Source organism: Cavia porcellus, unplaced genomic scaffold, assembly GCF_034190915.1.
Source record: "Cavia porcellus strain 051 isolate PalLab524CR breed Dunkin Hartley unplaced genomic scaffold, mCavPor4.1 scaffold_3, whole genome shotgun sequence".
In the NCBI taxonomy this organism is placed as follows: Eukaryota; Metazoa; Chordata; class Mammalia; order Rodentia; family Caviidae; genus Cavia; species Cavia porcellus.
In genome coordinates this window covers 10622633-10648384 of record NW_026947486.1, presented here as the reverse complement: position 1 = coordinate 10648384, position 25752 = coordinate 10622633, and the positions used below count along the sequence as shown (strand labels likewise).

Genomic DNA, 25752 nt, shown 5'->3' with positions numbered 1-25752 from the left:
TCAGATCCAGCACATTTTGCCTGTGGGAATATGGGGCCTTTTGGCACCCTGGGTCACCAGGTGACAAGAGAGGTGCATGAGGGCCCCCTAAACAGAGTGCCTTTGGGTTTATAGGAAGCTGCTTTGTCTCTGGAGCCTAGGTGCTTCTCCTTCCCTCCTTCCTGAGCTCTCCTTTCTCCAGTAGTCACCGAACAAGCAAGAAGAGGCCAAAATGCCTGAAACTAACCTTAGCAGGCAGAGCCGGTAGTCTCCATCCAAGGACACAGACACAGCCGAAGGAAGGGCTCAGAGAAAAATGAATACTGTTTCCCTGTGACGAAATCAAGTTAGCATTGGCCACATTAGTGCCCATTTAGAGTGTGGAAGGGGCTGTGACCCGGTCAAGGCTGGGGGGAGGGCTCGGTGGGGAGGCCATGGCCCCTCCCCTCCCATAGCCCTTAGCTCTTAGCATTCCTTGGCTTCCTTTCCGCCCTGGACCAGTGGTCCCCCTAGCCAGCGCCGTCTGGCCCGATTTGTTGGAGGCAGCCTCCTCCCTGGGCCCTGTCCCTGTGCCAAGAAATACAAATCCAGGAGGAAGATGGATAAGGAGGGGCACTGGAGAGGAGGGGAGGCCAGGCAGGGAGGGAGGGGGAGAGGGAGGAGGGGCGAGGGGGAGGGGGCCTTTCGGAGCCACATTTGCACATCTGCGTGGAGCGTGCTGCTTCCAGGTTGCCAGCAATCACGAGGCACACTTGCTCCTGCAGATTCATTAACGAGGCCAGAGGGAATGACAATTGGCTTGTCCACTGTGTTAAGTGGACAGGGAGGAAGCAAGGAAAGTCAGGAAAGGGAGAGCAGGGTTCGCATTTGGGCTCAAATCCTTTGTTGTTCCTCTGAACCCTAAAGGACACCACACACACACACACACACACACACACACACACACACGCACACACACGCACACACCGCACACACACGCACACACTCCTGCCTTAGCCAGCACTGGGCGGTGGTGCTGTGTTGTTGATTCATGGACTCCCCTGCACCTTGCCTTTTTCCTTGTAGCTGATACTGAGCCATTTGCTGTGCCCATTTCTCCCCTTTGAAAAATTTTGAATCATGGTTTCACTAGGTTGCTGTGTTGCCCCAGTTGGGCTCAAACTTGCAATTTTATCACCTCAGCCTCCCTAGTGCTGGGACCACAGGCTGCCAGTGGCTCCACACCTGGCCCCAAGACACGGTTTTAAAGCACAAGGGGCAGCTTTCCTGTGGTTCTGCTGGCCCAGGCCTGTGATGTGCGCCCGCCTCTCCATTCAAGAGGAGAGAACAATGAGGAGTCCCCGACTGGGGAAGAGGCAAGAGCCTCCGTGGGGTGGCGTCATCTTTCCTTCTCCAGTTCTGCTCTCTTCTGGGCCTGAATCTTTCTTGGCTCTGCCCTTCCAGCTCTGGGCAGCCATTGTGCCTGCGGTGCTGACAAACAGGGCCTCAGGTCTGCAGCAGGCCTGGTGGCCCACGGTAGCCCTGAGATGGTCATGATCCCAGGTACCCTTGTCCTGCAACCTGCTATCCTCCCTTCTGGCCTCCGACGTGGCTTGAATTCACAGCCAATGCACCTGTGTGTTGGGCAGACAGTGAAAACAGTCCAGCGCCAAGAGGCTGGGAGCCCGGAATCCAGCCAGGGCCCTGGCAGCCGCATCCCAGGAACAGGAAGGAAAGAGTATCCAGTCGGGAATTATGTAGGGCCCACCTGTCTTTCCCTACACACCAATGGAGGGCAGGCAAGGGCAAGGGCAAGGCCAAAACAAGAAGGGGAAGTGGGGATCAGTCTGGTCTGCAACTTGTCAAGGGAGCAGGAGTCCTGGCGAGAGGTTACTCTGGAAAGCTGGATGACATTATCAACCACACTGGGGTTTGGGGATTATCTGTGGATTTCATTTATCTGTGTTTTCCCCCTTTTTTGTTGTAGGTAATTAAGAGTCGATTGCTGGTAATTAAGAGTTGTTGAGAGAGGCAGCAGGACCCAGAAAGGAGAGTCACACAGTTTGACTTCCTTTGGACACACTTTTTTATGACCTTCCCTCCTCTGTGTGCCTCCTGCAGGGCCCCCTGAGCAAGTGGCAGCTTGTCAACGGGGTTATTGATGGGTAAGCTCCGCTCTGCCCATGTCCTTGCCTGTTATTTCTAAGCTGGGAGCCAAGCTTGAGGTAGTGGGTTTGAATTCTGCTCACTTGATACTCAGGTGCTAAGTTGGAGCCTGCTTTATTTCTCCCAAACTTCGGGCTGCACTGGCCTCTGAGCCTGTAACTGCTGATGGTGGACAACAAGAATGTACCAGGTCAAGGTAACTGCCATTATTGGTTGAAATCATGGGCACTCCTAGCAACACAGTGTCTCAGGATTTGCTCTCGTTCATTTTTCTCGGGTGTGAGCTGCTGTCTTGCGAATGGGACTTGGGGAGGGGGCAGTTTCTGTGGTGCCTGGCATTGAGTGAGGGACATGTGTCCACATGTTGCTGTCTGATTCCAGGCCTCACCTGCTGCGCTTGCTGATTTGGATTTGAATGCGGACCCCCCCCAATACTCGTGGGGGGTCAGGTCTCCCACCTACACAGGCCCTGAATGCATGGCCCAGGTGGGGTCTATGGTAGGTCCTTCTGGATGCCATGGAGATGTGGTACCCCTAGCTGCTCTCTCGGCTGTGCTGGGGTGCACAGGATCCGGGCTACCTTGCTACCACTGCTGAGGGCTGTTGTGTCACCTTGACCACCTTACCTCCACAGCTGCATGCTCTCTGTGGAGTGTCCCTGCGGGGCATGTGGGTCTCTCCTGCCTGCTGCTGTGAAATGAGGCTCTGTCCCTTCCACTCTCCCTGCTGGAAACTTCTCAGGCTTCCCTGAGAGTGTGGCTCCAAACTTTCATGTGCTGGCAAATTGGTCCCCAGTGTAATTGTCTTAAGGCTCTTAGAGGATGGTGAGATCACTAGGTAATACCTTGGGAGAGCCCAGGTTAGTTTCTGGGAGAGCAGGTTGCTATAAAAGGGAGTCTGCTCTGTGCCCTGTCTTGCTTCCTCCCTGGCACACGTGCCCGTCTGCACACAGTGGCTTCCTCTCTGCTAGTCTGCTGTGTTGAGAAGTAGCCAGGGGTCCTTCACAAATGTCAGCGCCTTGATGTTTAGACTTTCCAACCACCAGAATCATGAGACAAACCTCTTTTCCTTACACATACCCAGTCTCGGGTATTCTGTTTTAGTAGCAGAAAATGGCCCAAGACATTGTGCCTCTCCTGACCTGGTACTATAAGAGCCTCGGGCCTGTCCCAGGGCTCCAGTCAGCATGAAACCAAACAACCCTTCAAACAGGCAGGAGCTTTGTTTTCTTTCATTGTGGCAGGAAAACTCCCACCCCTCCCCTTCAACATTCTATATATTTCCCTATAGATCAACATCCTGAGTTCAAAGCAGCGACCAAGTCCAGCTTGGAACTCCAGAACATGTTCTTTCTTTCAAGCCCCTGGTGCTTGTATTTGGAAGTCCCAGGCTCTCAAGAGCAGTCTGTGTGATAGATTTGCAAAAGTCTTTCTGGCACCTTGAAAATCTTTTTCATTTTGGGTAGACTGACATTTATGGAACCCTTCCAATGCGTCTGGCACTTTGAGTGGGACAACGTGTTTCATGCCCTGTTTCGACCCCCGTTTCGCATAGAGGACACAGACAGAGGGATGAAAGAACCTGCTGGATTATTTGCCTCTGGTGCCCTCACTTTCTCCTGGCCTTGCCTCTGTTGCTTCCAGCTGAGGCCGCAGTGGGCTGTTCCCAGGGACTCTGAGTCAACTCACACTGCTGGCACCTGGCCTGTCTGCGTCGAGGATGGCACATCTGTAACCTTCCTTGCTGCTGGCCTCGAGTTTCTGCAGGGAACCTGCCAGGCCTGCAGCTGCTCATCTCTCCCTGCTTGTCACCCTTGGGCAGGGCTGAGTGCTCTGACCCAGGAAAGCACCGGCTCTAGAGGGCCCAGCAAGGGCACCTTCCCCAAGGAAGCTTGCTGGGTCTCCTGCAGGCCACATGTTTCCTAAGGACGTGACATCTGGTCAAGGGGGTAATGACAAGAAGGAGCTGACCATAGCAGGGAGGGGACATGGACATCTCTGCAGAGGCCCATAGGCAGTAAAGGGAGGGGAGGGCCCTGCCACCACAGCCACCAGCCCCACTCCCAGGACTAAACCCCATGGCTCCTCAACTGGGTTTTTCTTTATGCTGTCCAGGGACCTGAGAATTCCTGGCTTGCTGTGTGTGTGTGCGCGCGCGTGCACGTGCGTGCAAGTGTGCGTGCAAGAATATACATGGGGGGGGCAGGGGTTTAGCTCAGCGGTGTAAGCACCTGCTTGGCAAATGCAAATGTGAGTTACAAAAAAAAAAAAAAAAAAGAATCTACATGGGGATGGGAAGGGAGAGAGATGAGTGAGGGGGAAGGGAATAGAAAAAATAAGGGGAAGGAGGGCCAGCCATAGGGGTACACACCTATAACCTCAGCACTCCGGGAGGCTGAGGCAGAAGGATCATAAGTTTGAGCCCAGCCTGGCGTAACTTAGCGAGACCTTGACTTAAAAATAAATAAAAAGGCTGGGGATGTGGTTCCGGTATGGTGCTTGCCCAGTATGTTCCTGAGGCCTTGGTTTCTACCCCCAGTAACCACAACCACCTCCCCAAAAAAGTTAAGGTCAGATGCTTTTCCAGTGGATTGAATGGAGCAAAGATGATGCTGTGTGACTTTTGCATACTTTTTTTTTTTTTTTGTCTTTTTCTTTTTTATTGGTACTGGGGATTGAACTCACGACTGCTGCTTGCAAGGCAGGCGCTTATGCCGCTGAGCTAAATCCCCAGCCCCTGCTGTGTGACTTTTGAAGCTCAGATCCCCTACCCCTGCACTGAGGATGGAGCCCAGGGCCTTGCAAAGGTGAGACCAGCGTCCTACCACTGGGCTACATCCCAGCCTGCTCGGAGCTGGGTTTTAACCAGTGATATGGCTTCTACCTGGATTGATACTCCTACCCCCATCCTGCCACCTCAGGTGATCTGAGCAGCCATCTAAGAAATGTGGCCTCTGCACCACCATGCTGAAGAGGCTCTCGAGTGTCCCAGGTACCCCCAGGTGTTCCAGCCTCCTCAGCCCCGTGTCAGACACCGAGTCTGCCTGATATTTCTCCCTTTGCTAGGACCTGCAAGCTCAGCCTCTACCCCTCTCCTTGAAGACAGCCTTCCTGAGGGTAGAAGGCTCCTTAGAGCTTCCAGCGGGGCCATGGAAGTCTGAGGACACTAAATTGTCAGCGGCTTGGCCTGGCAGCTCATTGCTCACACCCAAGTGACTCAGATGTGCTGTCCCTAAGGAATAGCTGCACTATTTGCTGCCTCTCCTCTCCTCTCGGCCCCTGGCAGTGGGACACTGAGGGTGTTGAGGCTTCACACTGGCTTTCACTCTCCCCCAGGACAAGGTTGGGGATGCGGAGGAGAAACAGTGGCCCACATCCCTTTTGAGTGCAGTGGGAACACTACTAGACTAGGGACCTGTCTGTCACTCAGGAGCTACCATTAAGTGGCAGTGAGACTTGGCTAATGGTTTTACCCCTGGACAGTTTCCTCATCTGTAAACCCCTCATGGGGTAAGACTTGTACGATCGTGTGGAATTTGCTGAGTAGTCATGCTACCCTGGGCCGAGGCTCTTCGGAAAGTCTGAAAGAATTTGTGTCAGTGGTTTTTCCACTATGAACCCAAATCAATGTTAGCAAGGGCAGGCTTTTCACAGATTATGTTTACTGAATGGTGCAGACTGCAACCTACTTCAGGTGTGGCTTTGCGTCGCATTTACGGGCTGCCAGTGGCACTCGTCATCTGCCTGGTTTCCCTGGGCTTGATGGCTACACACAGCAGTCATTCTCTGCCCTCACCCTCCTACTCCATCAAAATCCCTGAAATTTCTAGTACCCTCTATTCCCTGACCCATAGTTCAGTTGTAGTTTTTCTAACTTATGTATAATTAATTAATTATTGTTTTTTCTGAGGCAGGGTCTTGTCATGCAGTTCGGGCTGGCTTCAAACTCACTGTGTTGTCCAGGATGACCTTGAACTCATTTCGGTTCTCCTGCCTCAGCTTCTCAAGTGCTGGAATTATAGGCATGCATCCCCATGCCCGGCTTGTTCTACTTTAAACTTTGCCTTCTCCTATAACTAAACCCAGTTTAGGACAGAGACTATGTGTCAGGATTCCCATAGAGAGTCCTGATATTCATTTTGATCATGCTTAATTTGGTCATATGTGTCCTTTATTCCCATCAGATGGGTTGCACAGCCAGCCCCAACTCTCCAAACCAGTAGGGGAAGACAGGGGAAACGCATACTGGCAGAGTGTGGGTGGGGCGGGGACCATGGGACCTCCAAGATCTCACTCAGAAAGCAGATTTTTACTTAGGAAGGACCCAGAGAGTTTGCTGCTAATTATCTTTCTGTGTGAATTTAGCAAAGGGGAGAGACACTTGTGAGCTCAGAAGACAGGAGGGCTTCTTGGAGGAGGCAAGATACAAACATCAAGAATGTCTTCAAGGGCTCAGTGTGGTAACACACATCTGTAATCCCAGCAGTCTGGGAGGCTGAGGCAGGAGAATCACAAGTTTGAGCCCAGCCTGGACAACTTGGTGACGTAGAGAGAACTGTCTCAAAAAAAAAAAAAAAAATTTAGGAACGAGGAAGCTGGTAGGGCAGACCTTATCTGATCAGTGACCCCTGTGTGATCAGTGACCCTGCGGCTCTGCCAGGTCCTGAACCCACACTGACTGTACTGTTAATAGGTTGCAGTTGCTGAAGAAAGAGAAACCTTGTGCTGATTATGGGCTCAGTCGTGTCTCCTGTTCCTATGTGGAAGTTTTAACCCCATGGGACCTCAGACTATGACTGCTTTGGGCAACTTGGTCCTGAAAGAGGCAATTACATGATAGTGAAGTCACCAGGATAGGTCCTAGCCAATGTGACCAGTGTCCTTCCTCATAAGAAGAGGAGGTTAGGACCACATAGACACAGATAGTGGGGGTGGGGACACAGCATGACAGCAGCCATGTGCAGGCTGAGCAGAGGCCTCAGAAGGAGCCGGCCCTGCCCGGAGCCCTGTCTCCAGCTTCCTGCCTGCAGACCGATGAGACAATCCGTTTCTGCCCTAGGTCGCCCTCTCATGCAGGGGATGCCCCTGCCATGTCCCAAGCTGATCCTCTCACAATAAAGCTCTCTGAGATGCTGCAAGATCATTTTTATCCTGAAGTTCCCGTGGTCACTTGCTCTGCTGTGTCATTGGCCGGGGATGTGGCTCAGTGGCACAGTGCTTGCCTGGTAAGCACGAGGTCCTGAGTTCGATTAGGTACCAAAAAAAAAAAAAAAAAAAAAAAAAAAAAAAAACAAAAAAAAACCAAAAACAAAGTTAAACCCTTGCCCTCTCTCCACAGTGTATACTTTTGTGGAAGATATAGCCAGATTCAGCTGTTTTTCTTGAAACAGGAGATGGAATTTTCCCTGATGTAAAAATAATGGTGCCTAATTCTTGTGGGAGGTGGACAGGGCTGGTGCTGGCGCCGCAGGCCCTGCTCTCCCTCAGAAATAGCCCTACAGTGGCCTCATTTTCTAAAACTTGCAACTCAGCGAGTTCTTCACCATTACTAAGAAGAATCCACCGCTCTGCTGAAGTTGAAAGGAGAGCCATGCATGGCCGATGTAGGCATCCACTCAAGTGGTGGGACTTGAGCTCCCCAGGGCTTGCTCTCCAGCCTTGGGGTATAGGCAACGAGTCTCCAACAGACTCATAGTCAGAGACAAAGATATACATTCGGACTTTGACTTTCCCCATGCCTGATGTGGCTGGGGCACCACAAAACTGGGTATGGGGGTGGGGAAGGCGGAGGGGTTGGCAAACTGAGTTTGGAGCCTGGACTTTTGAGGGAGGAACAGAGGAAGAGCCCCAAGAAGCCAGGGAACAGAGGGAGGTGACTAGGGACATAGGGAAAGGGGAGCATTTTTCTCACTGTCCACAGACAAGGTCAGCTGATGACCTCAGTTATGGGCAGGTCTTAAACTTGCCCCTATATACAAACTGCACCTCCTTCCCCGGGATCTCAGAGCTGGCTCCCGCCGAGGCTGCCTGTTGCCCGTCCCAGGGACTGTTGGGAGGATTTCTGAGCATCCATTTTTTCATGGTCTGATACCAAGTCTAGGAATCTGGCACTTGGGCGCCGCAGGGAGGAAAAGGGCAGCAAAGGGCTGGGGGGGAGGTGGCTGAGTAATTGTTAGTGGCTCCCTTTGCAGTGGGAACCGGAAAGATAATCTTTCTGGAGCGTTTAGGGCTCCAATTAAAATCTTCCTTTCCTGACAAGGGTTTCCTTCCATTGTTGTGTGGTCTCAGCTCCTGGGAGGAGAGGCGGCACCAGTGGTGGGGGATGTGTACCCAGGGTGCAAAAGTAGGAGGCACTGATCTTTGGGAGCCTGGGAGCCGTCACTTGCTGGGAGAGGCTGCAGGCCTCTGAGAGGTATCCTTGAGATTGGGGGTTCCTACCCTTCCTAGCAGGTGCCTAGCCATGAGCAAGTCCAGGAACCAGCAAAGCCTCTGCCTCCACTCCCCTCCCCAGGGCTGCTGGGCACCTTTGCAAAGAGCCCCTTCAGTCTCGGCTCGTCCCCTCCCCTCCCCCACTTGAGCAGGCAGCCTCCTCCTGCCACTTCCTTGTTTGCCCTGCAGTTTGAAGAGGAGAGAGTGTGGTGAGTGGAGAGAGCACTGCCTGCCTCAGGAACAAGTCTCCTGGCAAATTATTGGCAGGATTTGAAATCCATTTTTATTCTGCCCATTATTAATTATTGTTATTTCTGCTGTTCATTACCAGCTCGTTTCCTTGAACAACTCTAGGGAACAAAGGCTTTTCAAAGCATTTCCATGGAAGAGCATGCATGGCCACCAGTGTGCAGAGCCCAAGAATCCAACTCGGGGCTGGAGATGAGGAGCCCTTCAGGCCCTGAGCAAAGTCTTTTCCATGGTGGCTGCATAAGACAGAGAAAGCACGGGTCAGGCCATTTGGGGCCAAGCTGAAGTCCTCCCGCCTGCCCCTCTCAAGGCCCTTTTCAACGTTGCTTTTCTGTCCAGAGCAGCTGCACAGGAAACACATTCTTGCTGTTAATGCTTGGTTTCAAAAACAATGAAGACTTAGGGGGACAACAGAAAAGCAACTCGACGCCTCGTTACGTGTGTACGGACCTGTGGTCACCTAGGTCGAGATACAAGCCACTTTCAGCGTCTGTCCCAAAAGGCATCTGGTGCTTCCTCCCAGCTGCTGTCATCCTAAAGGTGACCCTTTCCTTCCTCCTCAGGATAACCTTGCCTCTACAGGAATGGGTACTGGAAATGGGATTAGCCATGACAGTAAACCTAAGGAGTGTGGTGGTAGCATAGGGTTAGGTGGCAGATGGCAGGGAGTCCGGTAGGATAGTGACTTGTGTCAAGCAGTGACTAAACATGCGATGAGTCCTGATGGTGTCATTGTTTCCCACTGTCACTCTTCACAGATTTCCTTACTCTAACTCTGTCTTTTCTTTCTTTTCTTTGTTAGGTATGGGGATTGAATTCTGGGGCATTTGCAGTGAGTTGTATTTCTAGCCTTTTTTACTTTTTCAGTTTGAGACAGTGTCTTGATAAGTCACTAAGTTGCTTGGGCTGGTCTTGAACTTTCAAGTCTCCTGCCTCAGCCTCCCACAGTGCTAGGATTACAGCCAGGCTCCACCAAACCTGGCTCCATTACCTTCTTAAGTGCATCAGGACAAGTCTCCTTTATACAACTCTCCCTTGTCTTTTCTTCATTTTTCTCTCCTCCATCTGTGTGTGTGCATATGTGTGTGTGTGTGTGTGTGTGTGTGTGTGTGTGTGTGTGTGTGTGTCCCTTCTACCTCCAACATCTTTAGGCTCCAGTCTGACAGGGGGAAGAGAAGGGGAAATATTTGGAGGCACTAACACGAATTTAAAGCCGAGGCTACCACCCACTGATTTCTGAAATGGGCATTTAGAGAGATCCCTTTTATGAGCCAACTGGGTTATAAAACCAGAGTGCGGCTGCTCCATGAACTGTCAGTCGACTACCCCACAACAGTGTATCAACCCTTTATATTTTCCATGACTGTTGAACTTCAGGTCCCCCAAGTTCTTCTACACCCACCCCTACCACCATCATGTCCTTTTGGCATCAGTTTGACTCTCTGAGCCCTCCTCTTTAGCTGCAGCCTCTATGTGGGGACAGTCATGCTGGCCCTGCTGTCACAGAGCTGTTGGGAGACTGATGGCTGATGGGGCGAAAGCCATTTGAGCTGTGTAAAGCATCGTGCAAGTGACAGGCAAAGCAGTGTCATTATCTACAGGAACTGCCATCGGCTCAAATTGTTTCACTTTGGGGCAATGGGTTTTGAGTTTTTCAAGGTTATTTTGCTTTATGGCCTCTCTCCTTAGCAGTCCACATAAATTTGGCATGTTCAAGAGCGACAGCGGTCTCCAGAAACTCTTGCTCATTATCTTTGGCTGTATTTTCAAACCGGTGAGCTATCTACATGGCCATCATCTTTACAAGGCTCTGGGCTCGTTTCAGGAAGATCAGTCCAAGAGTTGGACTCCCTTCCCACTGCAACTGCATCCTCTCTGTTGTGTGCCACGAGAGCTGCTTTTCTATTAGTTTTCTTCCTGGGGTAAACCAGGGGTGGGTCCTCAATCTGTGGCCTATGAATGAGCTTTAGGAAGGTTCCTGGTTGTCTACAAAACTCTGGGAGTGCGGGTGCGCATGAGCGGGCACATCCTATGTGTGAACCTGTGATTGTTGTTCTGCTAAGAGAAGTCGTAGTTTTCATCAGACACATACTAGTGGACCCCCGAATACTGTAAACACCCCTAAACTTTCCAACCTGGGCTGTTATTGCAATGGAGATTTTACAACACCAGCAGGAAGCTGCTGATCTCGAGAACTGTCGTTCCACGAAGAAGCAGTCTAAGCAATCTGGATCTTCTACACTCAGACCTACAGATGCCCACCTGCAATCATCGACAGGTGTGTACAGAGCCATGGCACTGTCAGAAAGCTTGCTCTTCTTTGATGGCTCATCCAGGTGTGGGCAAATCCAGATGTGGACCCTCCTGCCAGGCTGGCCATGGGTTTTGGTAAACACAGATGAAATAACTGGTGGAGGGTGCTCACATGCTCATGCGGTGCTGAAGAGGAGAAATGCTGGAGAGGGTGGGTTATTTTATTTCCTTTTTCTTGAAAAGAGCAGATTCCCCTCCCTTTTCCAGGTATAAACACATGAGAGGCTGGGGGCCTATCGCTCAGGGTTAACCTGGGAATTCTGACTCAATGGACCTTGATGAGCAAACAGTTCCAATGGAACACTTCCAGCAAGGCTTGCTCTTTTATTTTTATTTTGTTAAAAGTGATGCCGTGATGGACGGGAAGGGGGCATGGACTTAGATGAATGATTTCTCAGTAAATGCTTCACTGAGGACCATCTTTCAGGGACAACTCACACCTAACAGTTAATGAAGAAGCAGAGGGGCTGGAGTTGCCGCCCTCAGTGGGAGCCTGGAAATGTAGGAACCGGGAGAAGCCAGGGCCTGTATTATGACATCGACTCAGGGTTGAACTACATGAGGGAGACTGCATGAGCAAGCATTCATCACTGGTCTTGTGGGGAGATGCTGCTTGCCGGTAGCTGCAAAAAGTAAAAGACCCATATCCTGAGATGGATACAGATTCCATATTCAGGGACTGTTCTATTCCCTAGGGGGCAATTTGGAAGCAGGGGGAGGGGTGGATGGTTGGTGGTGCATATTGGGCTGCCACAAAGACTTAGGGGTGCTACTGGCCTTAGCAAGCAAGGGTATCAAGGATACTTAGTGTATTACATGGGTGGGTGGGTAGGGGGGGCACTGTCCCATACAATGCGGATTTGTCCCGGCCCAAATACCAGTAGTGCTCCCATTGACACACATGGCTAGGATCTGTGGAGAAGCTTGCAGGTGTCCTTTCTAAAGAACCAATTGGCTCATTAGAGACTGAGGATCATTTTTCAAGGTGACCCAAGGGATTGGGGCAGAATGGCAGCCTGCAGCGTGAGGAGGTTGGAGGAGCAGATGCCCATGAACCCCCTGGAGGTCAGGCTGAGGCCACCGGAGGAGAGAGGAGGAGGAGGAGGGAAGGAGGGTCAGTGGGTAGGGAGGGCTGTGTTGCTGGGTAGGGAAGTGTAACTGGAGACAAACGGAGCAGTCAGAAGCAGGCAGAGAGGGAAATAGGCTGGTGGCTCACTGGGAGTGAGACAACCGGAGTTGGGGATTTGAGACAGGATTTAGAATAGAACAAGCAAAGCCTGTAATCCCAGCACTCGAGAGGGTGAGGCAGGAGGATTATTGCAGGTTCGAGCCCAGCCTGGACTACAAAGTGAGCTCAAGGCCAGCCTGAATTGCACAGCAAGATTCTATCTCAGAGAGAGAGAGAGAGAGAGAGAGAGAGAGAGAGAGAGAGAGAGAGAGAGCAAGAGAGAGGCTGGCCTGGAGAAAAAGACAGGACTGACCCTTCAGGGTTCAGGTAGGCCTGGGCTGTGCAGAAAGAATCCCCACTGCTGGCTTTGCTGTGTTCCACCTGTACTTCTGCACCTCTTCAGAGGGGACTTGACCTCCGGCTCTGCTGGCATCATGAGGGGACCCAGGGCAATGAGAGGGCTTGCCAGAGCTGCCAGTGTCCTCGCCTGCTGCAGGATGTGGGAGTTGCCTCTGGGAAGCGGGTCCCTTACACCCTCCCCACAGGAGGAGCTGGGCTGCTCCTAGGGAAAGGTAAGGAGACAAGGAGGCAGGGTCTCGTGAGCACAGCTGTCTGTTCCTGCTGGCTGCCAGCTCATCCTGTGTCTCACACTTCTGGGCCAGGCCAAGGGACTTTACAGAACAGGTATGGAGGCCAGTCCTGAGCTGGTGTTTTGTCTTCTGTGTATTGTGGTTTGCAAGGCAAAGGCATGAGATGACAGTGACAGGGACAAGAGGCAGAGAGCTGCCTTCCCACAGGAGCTGGGGGAAGGGATTTAAGGCCCAGCTGCTGACATTTTTACAAAACAAATAAGTGCAGGGTTGAGCTGGTGACCTCAGTGTGATGGAAAAAGCCAGTCAGCAGCGTGGCTGCCAGAAATGGTATGTTTCTCGGCCCACCTGTTAGGAAGCGGAAAGGGAGATGTTGAGTAATATCATCCCAGCAGTTACCAAGCTGCCACTGCCTGCTTGGCACGGCTCTGCACACTTGATGTGGGCTCAGTGAGAACCCTCCCAGCATCCCCTGCAGAGGCCTATGCTGTGGTTTCCAGTTGAGAGCCCGGGAACGGAGCAGAGGTAGGTGTTCTTATACTTGGCCAAGGTTGGGCAGTGGAGAACTGATGGGAAAGGGGTGTTAATCCTGGCAGTCCAGCCCTGGCACCTATGAGGTGAGCATCTAGCACCCAGGCCTGCTGCCAGGAGCTTGAAACAGGTTCTGGGAGGTGGGGTTTTGTGTACCTGTGGGCGTGTGACTCTGTTTTGGCCCATGTTTTACTTATCTACTGCTGCATAATGAATCACTCCAAAAGTAATTAAAGAACAAAACTACCTGCTTATACCTCTCACTGTTCTGAGGACCACTGCCCTCAGCTAGAAGGTTCTGTCTGTCTCTCTCCGCACTCTGTCTCATGTACTTGCCATCAGACAATCCTTGTGACTGAAGTCCCATTAAAGGTGTCCTTCCTTACTTACACATCTGGTAATGGATGCTGGCTGCTACCTGGGACCTTGGCTGGAACATCTCAGTAGGGCTTCTCCATGTAGGCTGGGTTTTTCTGGAGCATAGTGGCTGGCTTTTGAGAGTAAAGGAAGTCACATGGGACAATTCTACCATTGTCACAAATCTGTCCCTACTCAAGAGAAGGGACCATAGACCTCAGATTTTTTTTTTTTTTTTTTGAGACAGGGTCTCACTTTGTAGTTCATGTTAGCTTTGAGCTCACTATATAGCCTGAGCTGGCCTTAAACTTGCAGTGATCCATATGCCTCAGCCTCCTGAGTTCTGGGATTACAGATGTGTGCCGCCACATCTGGCTCTTGACAGGAAGTGACATCAGATCATAAGAAAGGCATGTAACCATCTTAGAAAGTGGCCTCTGTCAGTGTTACTTCTTTCTTTTATTTTTCAATCTTGGAAAAACTCAACTGTCTGTGAATGAAGCCCAAATTCATCCTTGTTTGTTGACAAGATGCTAAATAATCAAGGACCCAAGAATTTGCCTAGTAGCCTTTATTCTCTTCCTGCCATAGTTTCCCTGGTTGGCCAGGCACTGAGCTGGGAGCTGGGGACACAAAACTCCAGCATCTATCAGCCACACCTTGTGCCCTGAAATAATATAGTCTTCGCTTTTGGTAATCACATGAGGACCAGGCTCTGAGGATGGGCTCAGTGCCACTTTGAACTGCCTGCCCCCCAATCTTTGTGTGGGCCTGCCCTTATCTTTCTTTGTTTTTATGTCCATTATGAGCTGACAATGACCCCCACTCCATTCACATGTTGAAGTGCTAACCCCCAGGGCCTTGGAATGTGACTGTATTTGAGGACAGGGCCTTTAAGGAGGTGATTAAGTTAAAATGAAGCCATCAGATGGACTTAATTTGAAAACTGCTGTTCTTATGAGTGCAGGAAACATGGACATGAAGAGACACCAGGGATGTGTAAAGACCATGTGAGGACACGGGGAGAAGGGGCCTTTTGCAAGCCAAGGACAGAGACCTCAGGAGGAACCAACCTTTGATCTTAGACTAGCATTCAGAACTATAAGGCAACAAATGTCTGTCATTGAAGTCATTCAGCCTATGGTGTTTCATTGTGACAGCCCAAGCAGGCTAAGATGCTCGCCCTGCATCCCCCTGGGAGAGCCTCCCCTCAGATGAGGTAACCAAGGGGGGCACAGGTTCCCACTAGATGTACTATCACTCAGAAGGGTGGCAACCCTGGATGGGACAGCCCCTTTGCCCCACTGGGCTTAGTAGCTAATAGGACTACTTTGATGGGATTGAGTGATAGTCACCTGGGGCACCTGGTACTTTCAAGCAAGGGATCAGCTCAGGTGGCAGGTGGAGGTGGGTGGCAGCAAAGCAGCCCCCTATCTGGCCCACGGGGTTGTGGTCTGCAGGTGATCACCAGGCCCTGATTGGCTCACTCAATTCCCTAAATGTCCCCAAATACAGGTGGGCTGTGGTTCTTCCAACACTCAGGAGTCACAGAGGGACAGAGCAATTGAAAAAGCACCTTGATAGCCAGATGTGGTGATGCATGATTATAACTCTAATGTGCTGAGAGGCTGAGGCAGGAGGATTGCAAGTTCAAGCCCAGTCTGGGCAATTTAGCAATTTAGCATAATCCTGTCTCAAAATACAAAATAAAGAAGGGTTGGAGATGTTCTCCATATACCCTGGGTTCAATCCCTATTATAAAAATGAAACAAGAAAAAGAACAAAAAAAAGACAAGAGGAGACAGAAGAAAAAATCCCAGTGCAGCCACCTGAAGACCAAACTTTTAGGCTGGCAACCTGTCCTCTCTGTGCACTCTTTCCCCCACACAAGAATCCAGGGCCTGCCTGGCCTCTATGCATTTTTTATTTTGCTATATTCATTCCATTGTCCTCATGTGAATAATTTAAACTGACACAGAAAGAAAGGGCAGTCCTTGCCACAAAAGGGAGGCTGCCAGATCCCTGAACCTTTGTGTGTTTTCATCTCTTGAGCACATCTCTTCCCTGTCCTGTTCTATCTGCCTCATTCTGGAAATTTCTCTGGTATCCTCTTGCTTAACACGTGCATGCACGCATACATGCACGTGCAACACACACACTGGCGCCCCCACCCCCACCCGTCTCAGTGGGCAGAGTGCGTGGCATTTGCATGTCTGTCTCTGAGACAGGGTTTCTCCCTCTGAGTGTGAATGGTCTGTCTGGTCGGCATCTCTGTTTCTCATTTCCTCTTGCTCCTTCCACTTTGCAGTCGAGGGAGGGTAGGGGCTGCTTCATTTGGAAAGTGGCCTTATTTTCTTTTCCTATCTCTATTTGTCATCACAAAGCATGCATCTCTTGTGGGTTAAGTGGGGAAGGGAGGAGCCAGGTCCAAGGAGGATTCACCATCCCTCCATGGCCCAGCCACACATTTTCAGATGATGCAGATCCTGAAAGGCTTCTGTGTGTTTCCCGGGTCTTCAGTGATCAGTACATGGGCTTCAGCTGGCCACCGGGATTGTCTGGAAAGCAGCCTGGGCCTCTCAGCTCTGAACCAGGAAGTAGGCTGTATTTATCAGAAGGCATGGCCAGGATTTCCTGGAGGTTCTGGCCTCTAGCCTGTAACCTGGCACTGTCCAATAGAAACGGAACTCGAGGCACAAATGTGAGCCCCAGGCGTAATCTTGAATGTTCCAGGAGCCACATTCAAAAGAAACGGGTGAAATTACTTGAATAATATGTTTTATTAAACCCTGTTTATCCAGAATATTACCATTTTGACATGTAATTGAGGAAGAATTATTCATTAGGTCTTTGACATCTTTTCTTGGAACTATGCCTCTGAAATCCAGCACGTACTTCACATTTAGAACAGGCCTCAGTTTGGACCAGCCACCTTGCAAGTGGTCAGTAGCTCCATGTAGCCAGGGTACTTCCCTGGCCAGGGCAAATCTAGCCTAACCAAGCCTGGGGTTCCGAATCCCAACTTCCGCTGCCTACACAGCAGCGAGATGACTGTGCCTTCCTCGTGCACAGAAGAGAGAAGCACTCGGAGGTGACTTGGAGAGTTCTCTGAGTCATTATTCTCCCATTATCATCATTAGCTGTAATCATCACTAACGCGCTGGCAGAGCCCACGTCCAGCCCTCTGGCTGCTGCTTTCAGATCCTGCTGCACTCTGTGCTGCCCAGTTACTGACCTATATTCTGTTTTGCGGGTGCTGAGGGTACACTCTGAGATGCTCTGGGCTTGGCCCCCAGCTAGGGCCTCCTCACCTCCAAGTGTGGGTGCTCCTCCCCCTTGATAGGTCCCAGGAACCCTGGGCTTGTCCCTTCTATTTATAGCACCTGGTGGTGACAGCTGGCCATCCATGACTCATCAGTCACCGTGGGCGTCTCCCAATGGAACCCTGAACGTTTTTTTTTTTTTCATAGGGTGCTTTTGGCAGTTTCTGAAGTCCTCCTAGTAAGTCCTGTCTCTGGGGGTTGTCTTTCTTTAAAAATCCTACAGAGATGAGATTTGATTATCAGCCCTAACTACAGGAGGAGGGTGTGCATGGGATGGGTGTGGAGGGCTTCGCACATCCAGCAGAACTTTGGGGAACTGGCTCCAGGGAAGCTTGGAAATGCTGAGGAATCAATTTACAAAGGGAGGCCTGTCACTGCTTTCTCTTTAGTCATGCTCTAAATACCCACCGCTGGCCCCAGATCGCCCCTGGCACTGGGGCTCAGGAGGTGTGAACTCCTCTCAGAAGTGGCAGGGCTTCTGGGGGCTCATCTCTTTTCAGCAGGGAATCTAGGACCAAACACGAGCTTTGCAGCTTACAGTAACTCTGTTTAACCCAGGCTGTCCCACTCACCAGCCTCATAGTCTTGGGTAAGTCCCTTTTGGTCTCTGAGCTTCCTGTGTACTGTGCGCCGCAGGCTAGGGTGGTGGGTCCTAGGAGGTACCTTCTATAGTAACTGCCCTGGCCCTTCTGTTTCCCCAGAAGCAGAGATTGCTTGAGATTACTTGAGATTTGCAGAAGAGTGGCTTACTGTGGAAGCACTCCACTCCCAGGACATGCCTTGGACAACTGGAGGAAGGAGGACCAGGAAGGGGAGTGAGCGTTCTGCAGAAATGTCTGTCAGCCTGGGCTGCTACAACACGAAGCCATGGAGTGGGCGGCTTATAAACTGCGCAAGCGTACTTCTCATGATTCTGGAGGCAGTGTGTAAGATCAGGGTGGCTGTGGGGTCAGGTTCTGGGGAGAGCTCACTGTTGGGCTGCTGACTGCCGACTTCTCCCTGTGCCCTCACATGAAACAAAAGAGGGCCAGTGCTCTCTGCAGTCTCTTTTGTAAGATCCCACTCAGGAGGGCCACACCCCCATGACCCCATCACCTCCCAAAGCCTCATCTCCTAACGCGTGGGAACTTGTGGGAGGATACAAACATGCAGTCCCGGAGAAGAGGGCAGCCTCAGCCTGGCCCTGGCTGGGTGAGTGGGACTCTGCAGGGGAAGTTGTACCTGGAGGAGTCCGTCCTGACTGCAGGCAAGGAAGCTGAGCCTGCCTTCTCCTTCATTGCCCTCATGGCAAAGCCCCCAGGGATGTGGGGACCTAAAGTCTGTCACACCTAGGTCCTTGAGGGAGAAGGGAAAGCATACTCAGTCCCTGGGGGTGGGGAGGGGGCGAAGGGCCTAATTTGCTGCTCTAAGCCTTCTTCCCTCACAGGGTTTGGTGCAGGGAGGAGGTGTTCCCAGGCCCTCCCTTCTGGAAGCTGGGCCAATCAGCTGAAGAGGGAGAATGAGGAAGCTTGGGCGCTCCTGGCCACACCCCATCTCTGTGGGTGCGCGTGTGCAGTTTGGGAAGAGCTGGGGTGCACACCCAGTGGCTGCTTGCCTGTGAGCCTTGTGTCCCCTATGAGCCTTGGAGTTTCTGAAAACACTTTACAGTCCATGCTGCCTTTGAGTCTGTCATTTTTTTTATTTTGTGGCACTGGGGATGGAACTCCTGGCCTAACCTTAGGCAAATGCTCCATCAGTGAGCAACATCCCAGCTGGGGTCTACTTTTGTTCCCTGTATCCCTTCAGCTTTCTTCCTTCCTTCCGTTCCCTTGCACCGGACTTGCAGGGCCTCTGTTCGGTCACCCCACTGCCAGGGCTCCTTAGGTTCTGGCTCCAGCTCCAGGCGCCTCCCTGTCCCAAGTCACCAGATTGTTGTCCATCTGTGTATTCGTCCAGCTTCTTTCTCAGCTGCTCTGGACTTCCAGCACTCAGCCTGCCAGACCCATGGTTGCACAAGCCTTCAGGCCCTTTTTTCCACCCACCAGTGCTGGGTGCCCTGTAGCAGAGACAAGGGACAAAGGGTCTCCAGTCAGCCACGTTGTTGACTTCCTGAAATTTCCATTCTTGAGAAAACTTGAGTTTATTTTCCACTGTCAGGAATCCAGAGTCTGAATGATTTTACCACTGTTCCTTTTTTGCTGGGCTGGGATTCTGTTTATCAGGGGGCGAGGAATTCGACTTCCTGGCTTTCCCATCTCAGCAGTTTTTATCCCTCCCATTTGCTTCCCTTTTCCCTCCTCCTCTCCTTCCTCGTTTCCCATCCCCTCTTTCCCAGCCCTTTCTCCTCCCACTTTCACTCTCTTCCCCTCCCCATTCTCCCTTCCTATGTTCTCTATTGGTGTAAGTGATCCAGGCCAGACCCTGGGATGGGCCACTGTCATTGCTGCTGCAGCTCCTGCTGCTTCCTGGGTTAGGAGCTCCAGAGCCTGGAGGCAAATTCACACCACAGGTGAGCGTCCACAGCTGGGGACAACTGACAAGTGTGTGTGTGCACATGTGTGCTGAGGGGGCTGCATTCCCGATTCAGTTCCCCACCCTTGCCAAGCGTGTCACTACAGAGGCTGTCATTAATATTGTCAAGCAAAAAATTTGCCTAACTCAGGGCATGGCATATACTTGCCATTCAGTAACAGTGGAATTGGACAAGGTTGCTTTAGGAGGGTCATTAAGACCAACATTGAAAATGTTACAAGAATTCGGTTCAGGTGTTTGGAAATAAAAGCATGTTACACTGTCTTCATAACAATACTTTGTCTTCCAGCTGCTCACTTATTTTTCCTGCAGTTGTTTAGCTTATTTGTGCTTGTGCTGTGCCAGTGATCCCATTGCCTGTGATCCCATGGTGGCATCTAACATTGTGAACATTTGGCTGGGGTTCTCTTGGAATCTCAGCTTGTTGGAACTGGACAGCTCTCAGCGGACTTTAACTCTGAAGTGCGCACATTTCAAGCGTTCAGGTGACCAACCCTCCATGACGGTGCTGCTTGCCAGCTTTCCCTGCAAGGGCAGCCTTACTGGGGAGCTACTTGTAGGACTGTCCTGAGATACAGGCCCCGGGCCAGCTTCTGGTAGCTGAGCTCTGTCAAGATTGAAGATTCAGTGTGCACCTGCCACACTGGGACAGGTCTCTTCTAGCCACAAATGACCTGTATTACCTTCCTGCCTGTGGGCAAGCACTATCTGTTTTGTGGTAGTCACAAAGGCAAGGTGTTCAGTGGGGGCAGTTGATGTGGATAATTGGTAGGGTGCTTTAGGACTCCCTTCTGCAAGAATCAGTTCACACTTGAAGCCTTGCTTTTACCGGGCATGATGTTGAACAACTGCAATCCCAGCACTTGGGAGGCTAGTCAAGGAGGATCACAAGCTAGAACTGAGCTTAAAGCCAGCCTGTGCTCAAAGCAAACAACACTCTACCATCAGATTTTGTCTGGGGAAGCAAATACTTCCAATCTAAATTTGGAGTCTCTGCCCTTTCTCAGGGCTCTCCTCACTAGGTGCCCATGGCCAGCATGTGTTCATATCCTCTACTCAATGTCTGTCTTCTCTAGTGGTATACAGGCTGCATGAGAGCAGAGATGCTGTCCGTTTTGTTCACTGCTAAATCCCCACACATTACTCAACCTGGAGTGTAGCATGCAGTAATGGGCAACATAGATCCTGTTGAAGGAACGAACGTCCAATCCTTAGGGCTTTCTACCCTTTTACCTTTAAAACATAATCCCGTGGCTGGGGGTGGAGCTCAGTGGCAGAAGACTTGCCTACCATGTGCGAGGCTCAGGGTTCCAGCCTCAGCACTGGGAATAAATAAAAATCAAATGACCCCAAAACTTTGTGATGCACCTTCCAATAAGAAGCAAAGTCTGCTCCTCTTTCATTTGATTCTGGACCAGTGGTAACTGCTGTCGCCTGAGAACACTGACCACCCCGAGTTGGCTGATCATAAGAGCAGGTCACATATAGGTGCTGTGGTGCCCAGCCCGAGGGCCAGAGAGATGTGAGTGCAAGGGCACGCAGCCTCTCTTCAGGATTCGGAGTCCAGACCTGGTAGAGCAGGGGAAGCCTGGCTGTTCTGCCTATCTAAACTCTTGACCCACAAAACCTCCAGCATGAGAAAATGATCATTAAACTGCTAGATGTTCAGGTGCGGTGCTTTTTTTTTTTTTTTTTTTTTTTTGGTCTTTTTTGAGATGGGGTCTCGCTATGCAGTTCAGGCTGTTCTTGAGCTCACTTTGTAGCCCAGGCTGGTCTCAAACTTGCAAGAATCTCCCACCTCAGCCTACGGAGTGCTGGGATCACAGGTGTGAGCCACTATGCCCGGCTCTCTGCGGTACCCAGGGATTGAACTCACGACCTCGCGCTTGCCAGGCAGGCGCTTATGCCGCTGAGCTAAATCCCCAGCCCTTGGGTGCTTTTTAAAATGCAGAAGTTGTGAGAATACCCTTATTGTGAGTTTAGTAGTGAAAGCTGCTAGCACACACCTGGTGATGGCTGTACAGCGGTGCCCAAGGTGAAGATCCCTACTTTCCAGGGACTTACAGTCGAAGCACTGCCATTGTAACTGTGTCTTGTGAAAACCTGCATGTTGCTTTTTAACAACAATGAGTAGGTTTCTCAAAACCTCTTCCAGATGGTGTGGGGAGAGGGGTACTTCCAGATGAGTTACTAAGGGAAGCTCCAGAGGTAGGTGGGTTAGATAACATAGGCCCAGGGAGCGTTATTACTTGCTGGCTGTCAACTGCCACTGTTCTGCATGTCACCCAGAGTGGCTGGACCCTCTGATTCTGGGGAAGCAAGGAGGTGCCACCCCTGAGGCAGAAGGACAGAAAAATGACTCCTGGCAGGCCCTGGCACAGAGGGCATCTGCTTCTTGGAGGAAGAGGGCATCAGGTTGCTTATGGCAGGGGTTGAGGGACTGAAGCAAAGCTGAGGCCCAGCTGGCACTGGGTTTGCTGCTCTGACTCCAGATGGCAGGCTGGCCCCTGTGTGCCCTGGCGTACCTCACCACTGATGCAGGGCTCAGGACACTGATGGGATTTTTGTGCTGCTCAGCTCTCTGCCCTTCCTCTGTTCTCTAGCAAAGAGAACTGAAAAGCACTGTGCCATCTCAACTCTGCTCAGGTGAAGCAAAGACAAGGGCGCAGACTTCTGAGACCAGTCATAAAGGGCAATTTCCTGGGGGTGGCCCACAGTATCTGGATGTAAACTGCCGGTTCCGCTTCCTTTGTCAGAAGCTTTCCTGCCCTGGAAACCTGCTTTTGCTTACTTCTGGAAGGTTCAGAGGCCCAGATGAGGGTGTGAGCCCATGTTAGGACATATCTTAAGACAGGGCCCATCTTCCCCGGATGTTGACAATGGAAATAGTGTCCACATGGAGGGGCTGAGAATGTGGCTGGCACTGGATCCCTCAGAGAAGGCCCCTTTTCCCTAGGTGCCTTCCTCAGACTGTCTCACGGGCCACACAGTGCTCTGTGTTTCTTTGTTGCACACTGGTTGGGCCTTCCCAGATGAATTGAGTAGCTCAGCTAAACCCAGGTCCGAGCATCCAATGAGATCTTTGTCATCCATGCATTCAACAGATATTTAGTGAGTCATGTGCAGGCTCACTTCCAACTTCAGAAACAGCTGTGAACAAGACAGATGAAACTCCTGCCCTACAAAGCGTCCGTTCTAATAAACAGGTTGGAGGCAAACAAAGAACCTAGATCATGAGCCTGCAGCATTTGGCTTAGGATTTGGGGTTAACTCATCTTTAGTTTCATGTTTCTCCTATTATGAGTCTCTGGCTAGCTGACGTCTCTTCTCAAGCAGCTGCCACCTGAGCCCTAAGTGCTCTTAAGGATGACCAGGGGCTGGAAGTGTAGCTCAGGGATGGAGCACTTGCCTAGCATGCATGGAGCCCTGGGTTCCATCCCCAGCGCCACAAAAAATAAAGCAAAACACAGTAGATGTACGCTTACTGTGTCAGCAGAGGCAGACTGCTTCATTACCTGCAGTTTCCTTATGACTCCAGAAGCAGATTAATTTGGGGGGCGAGGATAACATTTCCCCAAGGTAAAAATTTTGGGGAGCACGCAGTTAACAAGACACCAAGCCGAAGGTGTTAAGACTTTTATTCTTATTAGGACAGTGGGGCGCTTCCTCTGCCGAGTGCTTAATTCTGGACGCCTCTATCCCTCAGATTCCTGTCTTCCCCTGGTAAACCCCTCTGGATTAACCTGTCACACTCTGTCAGTCTTGATGCAGGCAGCTCTCTGTGTCCAGGTCCTGGTGGCATTATATTATCTCTAACTTCGGAGTTACATTATTTATTTTCCACTGAAAATTAGACCAGAAGCTCTATGGAGGTGGGGGTTGGGATTTATTTCTTTGACGGATTTCCTGTCTTCTTGAGTCTAATTTACAACTTGCACCAGACACACCTCCCCAAAATGGGCACATCCTTAGCCGAGGCATTTTTAACTCCCCAAGTGGCAGCTGAGTAACCCTTTCTCCTCTCCCTTTCTTCATCAATATCATCCTTTCCCTTGTGAAAAAATTGCTATCCTATGTCTCTCAAAAATATCTGTGTTTGTGTGTGTTGTGTGTTGGAAATGGAGGAGGGGTAAGGGAGGGGAAAGGGTTGAGGGTCTCCTACAGATTACAATTTTCCTAGTCAGACGAGATGGTGTGCAGCTCGAGTACCAGTTACTCAGGAGGCTGAGGCAGAAGGATTGCAAGTTCATGGCCAGCCTAAACAAGTTACTGAGACTCTGTTTCAAAATAAAATAAAAAGGGCTGGGGAATATAGCTTCATAGCAGTACACTTGGGTTTGATCCTCAATGTCACAAAAAGAAAAAAAAAGTTTTCTCATTAGTGATACAGTCTCCCTGTACATGTGTACTCCTTTCTTAGCCCTGTGGCCTGCTTCCCTACAAGCTGTGGAGCAGAAGTGCATCGTCGGAAGTAACCTCTTTCTCATCACCTCCCCCTTAGAGTGGGGGACGCCAAAGGACACTTAGCTTCTTGGACTCAGAGCTCAAGGAAGTGAGCGGTCCCCAAGACCTCTTCCATTTTTACTGTCTTGTGGTTTTGTATTAGGTGGTCTTCTCATCCACTGGAATGGCTGAAATAAAAAAGAACGAGCCAAGGTGGAGGAGAGGCTGAGGCAGGAGGATTGAGAGTCAAGGAAGGGGTTAGGGGGCAACTGGCCAGCTCACATTGCAGTGGGAAGAGTTGTTAATAAAGTTACACACATATCTAGCAATGAGTGGCTCAGCAATTCTTCTTGTGGGGTGAGAATAGGGTGTTTACCCATGAAAATGAAAGTCGCACACAGAGATCCATGTGGGAATGTTCCTAGCTGCTTTGGAAACAACTCGGAGGCCCATCAGCAGAAAAGCGAATACACACACTGAAGTACCTCCACTCAAATCGTACTCAGCCCTGGATACTCACAGCACAGGGGAATCACAGACCTTATGTTGAGCAAAAGATACAAGACACAAAATACATATTGTATGATTCCACTAATATGAGGTTTATGAGCAGGCCAAACTAATTTGGAGCAGGGGCTCTCAATCCCTGGTGAACCCCAGCCCCCTCCCCACTGGGAGCCCTTTAGCAATATCTGGAGACATTTTTGTTTTTTCACAACTGGGGCCATGTGTGTGCTACTGGCACCTAGTGGGTCGAGGCCAAGGATGGTGCTAAATGCCCTATGCAGCAGAGGACAGGTCCACAACAAAGAATTAGTCCACCCCAAAAGTCACCGGAGCTGAAGTGGGGACCCCTGGTCTATAGTGACAAAAGTCAGAAAAGTGTTTGCCCCTGAAGCCATGTTGGCTGGAATGAGCACAAAGGAATTCTCTGGAAAGATGGAAATGTTCTATATTTGCATTAATATAGCAGCCGTTAGGCACATGTGGCCATTTAAATTAAAATGACGAAGTGTTATTAAAAATTTGGTTCCTCAGTTGCACTGGCCACATTTTAAGAGCCTACTAGCCACCCGTGATGGAGACGGAACATTCCCAAGTTTGCAGGGCCATTCTGAACAGCAGTTGCTCTGTTTCTTGAGCTGGGCCTTGTAAAAAGTCATTGAGGCTACCCTTGAAATTTGCACCTTTTATTGCAACATAAATGATACACCTCAATATGCAGAACCATGTGAGATGAGAAAAAGTCCTTTCTGCAGGTGAGGACTGGGGGCGCTGCAGAAGTCAGAGCCCTTCCAAGGGCGTGGCTGCGCACAGGGTGCAGGGCACACCAGGTTCTGGCTTTGCCTCCAGAAGCTGGTGGGATCGCAGAGGCAGAGGCCTGAAAGGGCAGGAAATGCCAAGGCCATTTACCCTAGGGGCAGTCAAGTGCTGCCCTGGCTCCTAGGGCACTGAGTAAGTGGTTGAGTGGACCCTACTCCCACCGGTTACCAGTTGGGGCCTCCACACCCGGGTCTGCTGGCTCTCCCTGCAGAAATTGCTCCATTCCCTGTCTCTACCGCCTCTCTTGCTCTTCTGGTGTGAGGGTTTTACAATAACAGCATTGTAACCACTTTGAGAAAACCAATAAAAAGGCGGTGACAAAAGAATAGCAGCCCGCTGGAAATTGCACGCAACAGCGCAGGCTCAGGCCTTTTGCCGCTGTGGGTTTAATA

At 50.8% G+C, this 25752-nt stretch overlaps 1 long non-coding RNA gene across 1 annotated transcript; it reads left to right on the top strand.

Moving 5' to 3' along the window:
• The first annotated feature begins 12317 nt into the window (after positions 1–12317).
• Positions 12318–24362, top strand: LOC106027594 (uncharacterized). The gene is made up of 3 exons (XR_010046511.1): positions 12318–13397; positions 17785–19571; positions 24015–24362. It is a non-coding gene; the product is annotated as an uncharacterized LOC106027594 (long non-coding RNA).
• The last annotated feature ends 1390 nt before the right edge of the window (positions 24363–25752 follow it).